Genomic DNA, 6,185 nt, shown 5'->3' with positions numbered 1-6,185 from the left:
GGCCAGAAAGATGACAGATCTATTCTGCTAGTCCATAAGTGTATGGGAGGATGACAACCCGTGCGTGTCAAGAGTTACGTCGTCTTTGACGCTTACGTCACCGCTCTACACACCAGTCCTCTTCACAAGTGCATACGATAGTCAAGTTCCAAAGTCTATTGAAGTTCTCGCCAAATGCCGTGCAAGTGAATTGCTAAGAAGATGATTAGAGACACGTTTGACACCATGACATACGAACTTTTAGGAAAGAGCATCTCAAACCCCAGAACGGAATATAGCACATTCCCTTCCCGAATACTCTCAAATGATGCTGGGGGGGGGGGATCGTTCAACACAGGGCGCTGTACACATCGATGAGAAAGTTGGTCGACCGATGAAATTTCGCTAGTCTGTCTCGTCTGATACGACACCAAACTTCACAACTCGGCAGTAGCTTGTCGTAACTCGGTAATCTGCGTTTGGATTCCTTCCTACCACGTTTTTATCCTGTGTCACCCGAAATTCCCCCACCATTGGTTGCTTGGTTTCTGATACTCACTCCCCGATGCTATATGCAGCTCCCCTGGTGAGCGCGGCTTTCAAGGCGCGACGTGACCGCTAAGCGAGGTGCTAGGTATGGGCGGTAGCACACGCAGCAGACCGATAGATCACTGCGAGTGACAGCAGGTCCCTGGACGGGGAGCGACTACGGTTTGCAAGATTGATGTTCCGCGGCAGAATGAGGGTTAATGCGAGCCGCGACTTGTGGTTAACACTTTCTGTACCAGAAATTTTGGATGGTCTGTGCAACACTACTTTTCGTTCTGTGTTAATTCAATTCAATCCAATTCAATTCAATTCAATTCAATTCAAATTTTTTACTTCATTTTTCGACAAGAATATTATAGACATCACTTTTTATGGGTAACAGAAAATAAGGTGCGTAAAACTTTGAGGGATGAAAAGAATGTTCAGTGATTGTAGCACCTTACGATAATTATACATGATCATAAATCTCAAGTTATTAGAAGTAAGGGGTAAACCCTATGCAAAATTCGAAAAATGGAGGGACCCACTAAAAAGACAAAGCTTGTAGGATGAGGGCCCCTCAGAAGAAAAACATCAGTTGAGAGCAAAGAAAAAGTCAGGAAGCCCACTAGGAAGAGAGGTCAACAAAAACAGGCAGACATACACATAAACATGAAACGGGACTGAAATATAAGTAACAGTGCAACGGAGAGTTGACAATAAGACGAGACAAAACTAACATAACAGAAAAAGAACAGAGCAGAACAGACAAAAACAATCAGCAGAGACAGCGATCTCGTCAGATGTATGTTGAAACAGTGGGAAAAAGAGTGACGCGAGAAAAAACAAGGTAATAGAGATACAATCGCAGAAATATACCCTATAGCCTTGTATGAGTATAATCATATCACAAAAAGGCTTAACACTCTGATTTCCGAGAGTTTCGAGGTGCCATCAGAATTCTATGTTCCTTACATGGTGTATCATGTCCTGCCGACAAATTGTATATACTTGTCAAACTCAAATAAGGAAATACTGAAAAGATGCATAGTTAACGCATGACAAACTTATAGATGTCTAATTGTTGCAGTCCCGTGAGATCCAAATATTGTATAAAGAAACTTTACTATTGAGACATTTCGGGATAATCTGATTGGGCAACACGGATTATGACGATGGCCAATCAACAGTCACGGCAGTAAGCATGCGCTTCGTCCACTTGAAGAGGTCTGTAAGTAGTTTGGGCGACGAAATGAAGGTATTATTTGATGAAATTATGACAGGGAATGCCTCGGTGGCCGCCCGTGTGTCAGGGATATGATTGAGTCGATGTGGTAGACGGTCGCAGAAGCATAAAAGTATTACTATGTTCGAATCCTGCTCTGTGCATACATAATACAAGTAATGCTCTTAATTTACGTCCCCTCCCCGATTTTGTTCTAACTTCTATTTTTCTGTGACCTTAGTTGCTACAGTATACTTTTTGACAATCGTTTGCGTCATGAAAAGTAAATATCATAGTATTGGTGTAATAATACAGGGGGGAAATAAATAAACATTGACCTGAGAGAGCTTTACTGCCTAAGTACAGCAAAACTGAACGTAATAGCCCAAATAGTGGCATACACCTTTGTTACACCTTTGTCCGATTCACCATATGCATTGTATTGTTGAAATGAACAACACAAATATCACCGGTAGGTGTTAGTAGTACATGTACCATTAATGGACCTTGGTAAGATAATGATGAGAATCCTTGTTTGCTAATACATCATAATTATGTACGTATAGGCTGTATATATATGACATGTTAGAATGTGCAACTTATGGGAAACTAACTACTTTCATATCAACCAAGCCTAATTTGTCCGTGGCAAACCGATACCCGACTCAAACTCGGGGGCAACAGACCCCCGAGGTGACAAACCCCTTAGACCCGCTTTGGAGCCCGGGTTCGCTCGACGGGACGTGTTTTAATTGTACCGCCCGCCACCAAGAGTGGCCCTATGGCACTGTATGGCGAGCATCACTGTTCCGGGTGAATGGCGTCTCATAGCTGAAGCATATTATATTGAAATAGATTAACGTAAGTAGTGGAACTGAAACACCTAAAAGGAAAGAGACCACCCGTCTGTAAGCAGGCTTTCTGTATTTCGTAGCTAAATCAAACATCGACTACATACCTCGAAATCCCGCTTTCACAACAATCAAGCAAACAAATAAACAAAACAAAGATGAGTGCTAGTCATGGGCATACAAAAAAAAAAATCAAATGAATTTGTTAAAGTGGTAGTGGTATTGACCGTGTGTTGACCCCTCCCCCCCCCCCCCGAAATATACAGGAAATTGAGTGCACTTTTCAAGATGTATATGAATAGAATGCACCAATTGATATTAGATATTATCAATGTATTCTATTCATGTATGGACACTCAATATCAACGCTAAAATGATATGCAGCGAAATTCCATAAAAGGAAAGATCTGGTATAATAAAAAGATGTAATATGATAATGAAGTTCTTAGACGTAACGGGAAATGAAAAGAAGATAATTAGGGAAGAGAGATATAGATTGTAACAGAATGATATTACCAATACTATTTAAAGAAAATGAAACATAGAAATACATGTTGACTGAGTGAAGGCAGTGATATATTAGCGGAGTGCATCAGTAAAAGTTTGAGGAAAATCAGACAATCTGATCAAACGTTATGAATGTTTGAAGTTTTGGTTATGAGACTGCTGAATCAGAAGACTAGGTCATGACATCACATAAGTATGTAAGATTGATTTTCTAACAAAATTATTAGCGGAGAAATAAGATTTTATTCCCAGATCCGGACATGATTCTTTTCGACGCGCCATTACAGCAAATAAATAAAGAAATAAACAAAAAAGAAAGAAAGAAAGAAAGAATGAACGAACGAAATGAATAGATAAACGGGTAAATAAATTAATGAATAAATAATATATATATATATATATATATATATATATATATATATATATATATATATATATATATATATATATATATATATATATATATATATATATATATATATATATATATATATATATATATATATATCCTACGCTCGAGAAGGACAAATTTAAGTCTCTTCTGAAAGATTTGTTAATGGGGATACAGTGCGACCGTATTATAGGCAAAGGGGTGTGATTCGAGCTTGTGCACGTCTGGAAGCCCGCAGTTTATCCCCAAGGTATTAACCGCAGCCTATGAAAGGCGAGAATCTGTGATTGGCTTTCGAGATATTCTACATGTACGCAGAAAGAACCTATAAGCGCTTTTCACGTATTTATTCATATTGTAGGAGTGATGTGACGGCCTATTTTTTTTTCCATATGACTCATTGTCTGTCACTTGAATTTGACAGAGGTTATGCCAGAAGTGACTGGTGACTGTATTAAAATGATAAAGATAATGATAATCATTATCATCATCACTGGCCGCGAAATGCAGAGGGATGCTGGGTACTGGGATCACCAATCCCCTCCCTCTCCCACACACTTACAAACACACATTTTCTTTGTCTTAATAGAAAATAATAGCAATAAAAAACAGACAAACCAAACTCCGGATTCTCTTTAGGGTTCGAACACTCCCCCCCCCCCCCCCCCCCCCCGAATCACGAGCAGTGAAACGGGCCACGGGACCCTTCTTAACCCCCTTAAAAAAACCACACATTAAACAAACCAAATGAAAAATCCAAAGCAAATAAATGCAGAAAAAAAAACAAAGTATTCCCAAGCAAACCAACAAATTTTATATACAAACTTTTTCTTATCTGCGCGTTGATCACGTTGCCATAGATGTCAAGTTTAATACGATGAGTACGGTACGGCCTTTGTATCTATATCGGCATTCAGCTTTTTCTCACCTGTTTGTAGTGCCATTTTTTTTTCTTCCAAGGTTCTACAGTATGTTATTTGTAGGGCTTTTACTATAAGGCCAAATTCAGCTCTATGATCAATACCCCATCAGCCTCCGCAAACTCATCTGTTATTCAGAATTACCCCGCAACAACGTGAGGGCGCCAGGGAAACCTGACGTAGAGGGCGATATAAGAATAAGTTGGCAATGAGACGTTAAACTTAAAGCAGAGATTTCCCAGTTGTGGAGAGGAGCAAAATCTCTTTACATTGTACTCGAGTGGCAGCTTGAAAGAGTCGAAACTTTCAAGGGCTACTGGAGTGTTATCTCACTGTTTGCACTTGGAAAAAAATACCGTTGCTAAAAATATACTAGTGCCAGTCCCGGTCACAATGGAAAGGTCAAGGAGGGAAGTGATATCCCTTCAATAGCTGTGTCAATCGCCTGACTATAATATTCATAGTGAATCTTCCTTCTTGATTAATTTACTAACGAAAAAGAAAACAAACACCGGTATTCATTATGTGCGTATTGAATATTGTGCCTTGTCTTTGCATGTCTTCAACAAAAATAATGCACAGGATCACTCAACATAATAAGTGAGCATTGCACCTCTCTCGCTTGCTTTAGACATACTAACATAATAATAGTTTTTGGTATTTTTTCATATTTTCCTGTGTGTGTGGTTTTTTTTTTTTTTTTGCACAAATATCTGTCTTGCACTGTACAATCAATTCAAATCAGTTGCTTGTTCTCACACCTCCTGCAAATTTTGTTTAAATAGAACAGTCATTCAAACTCATACAAACCAACTTAATCTTGACCAAGTTCTACTTCTGCTTTGCATTTGCACATGGGGCATTTACACTTGAATAACACACCATGTGCTGTTGTGAAAACACTGATCTCTGTGTATAGAGCGTGGAGAGATCGTATGTGTTTGAAACCTTCTCCATCCTTTGTCATGTTTGCTTCTAGCGAACCTTACTATAGAGGGCGGTATAAAGACGGGCCAGTGCGGATTGCGCGATGTGACGTCAAGTTGAGTTCAAGTTCCGTGGTTAATGTCTTAACGGTATTCGAGTTGCATGTGGAAAGTATGGAAACTTTCAACGAAAAATAAAAATCTTGACCTGGACTAATTTCAGTGAATTTCGTTTGTTTTTAATTCTTGTAAAGAAATGGATAACTTTCTTTTTTCTTTCGTGTTAGTTAAGGTAGGGCTCGAAAAGTACGAAAATCCCACATCACGAATTAGCCAACGTTTATAGAATGTGCGTTCTCAACAGGCGGGGAAAACCCACTACTATAAATGTACGACAGGTCACTGTTAAAAGGTCACAGTGGTCCTTCCTTCGCTAGCTAGCTGTATGACAGTAGTGAGTGGTTCGTAATGCACTTCGTGTCTTGCTTGACTAGTTTTTGGTACCCCGTTTGTTAATAGAATTTTTTTACATTTAATCTCATTTCCGTTCGCAGCATTGTGGAGGCTTCACGAACAAATTGTGATCTCCTTCAGCGATATGAACGTCGGAGTCAGACGTAAATCAGCAACAGTCAACCCGGAAGTGAAGCAGACTTTGTAAGCAGAAGGAAAAAATCATTCATACGCTTATGTTGAACTTAGCCTTACTTTAATGTATTCACTGAAAAAAAGAGTTAGTTTGCGTGTATGTGTTAGCGTGACTGTGTGCATGACAAATGTATGCGTGTAAAGCCTACTACATGTGCTGTCATATTAATCCTGTTCTATGTTTCTGTGCCTGATATGCAGATACACACC

This window comes from Diadema setosum, chromosome 10 (genome assembly GCF_964275005.1).
Source record: "Diadema setosum chromosome 10, eeDiaSeto1, whole genome shotgun sequence".
Classification (NCBI taxonomy): domain Eukaryota; kingdom Metazoa; phylum Echinodermata; class Echinoidea; order Diadematoida; family Diadematidae; genus Diadema; species Diadema setosum.
Note: the sequence above shows the minus strand (reverse complement) of the source record.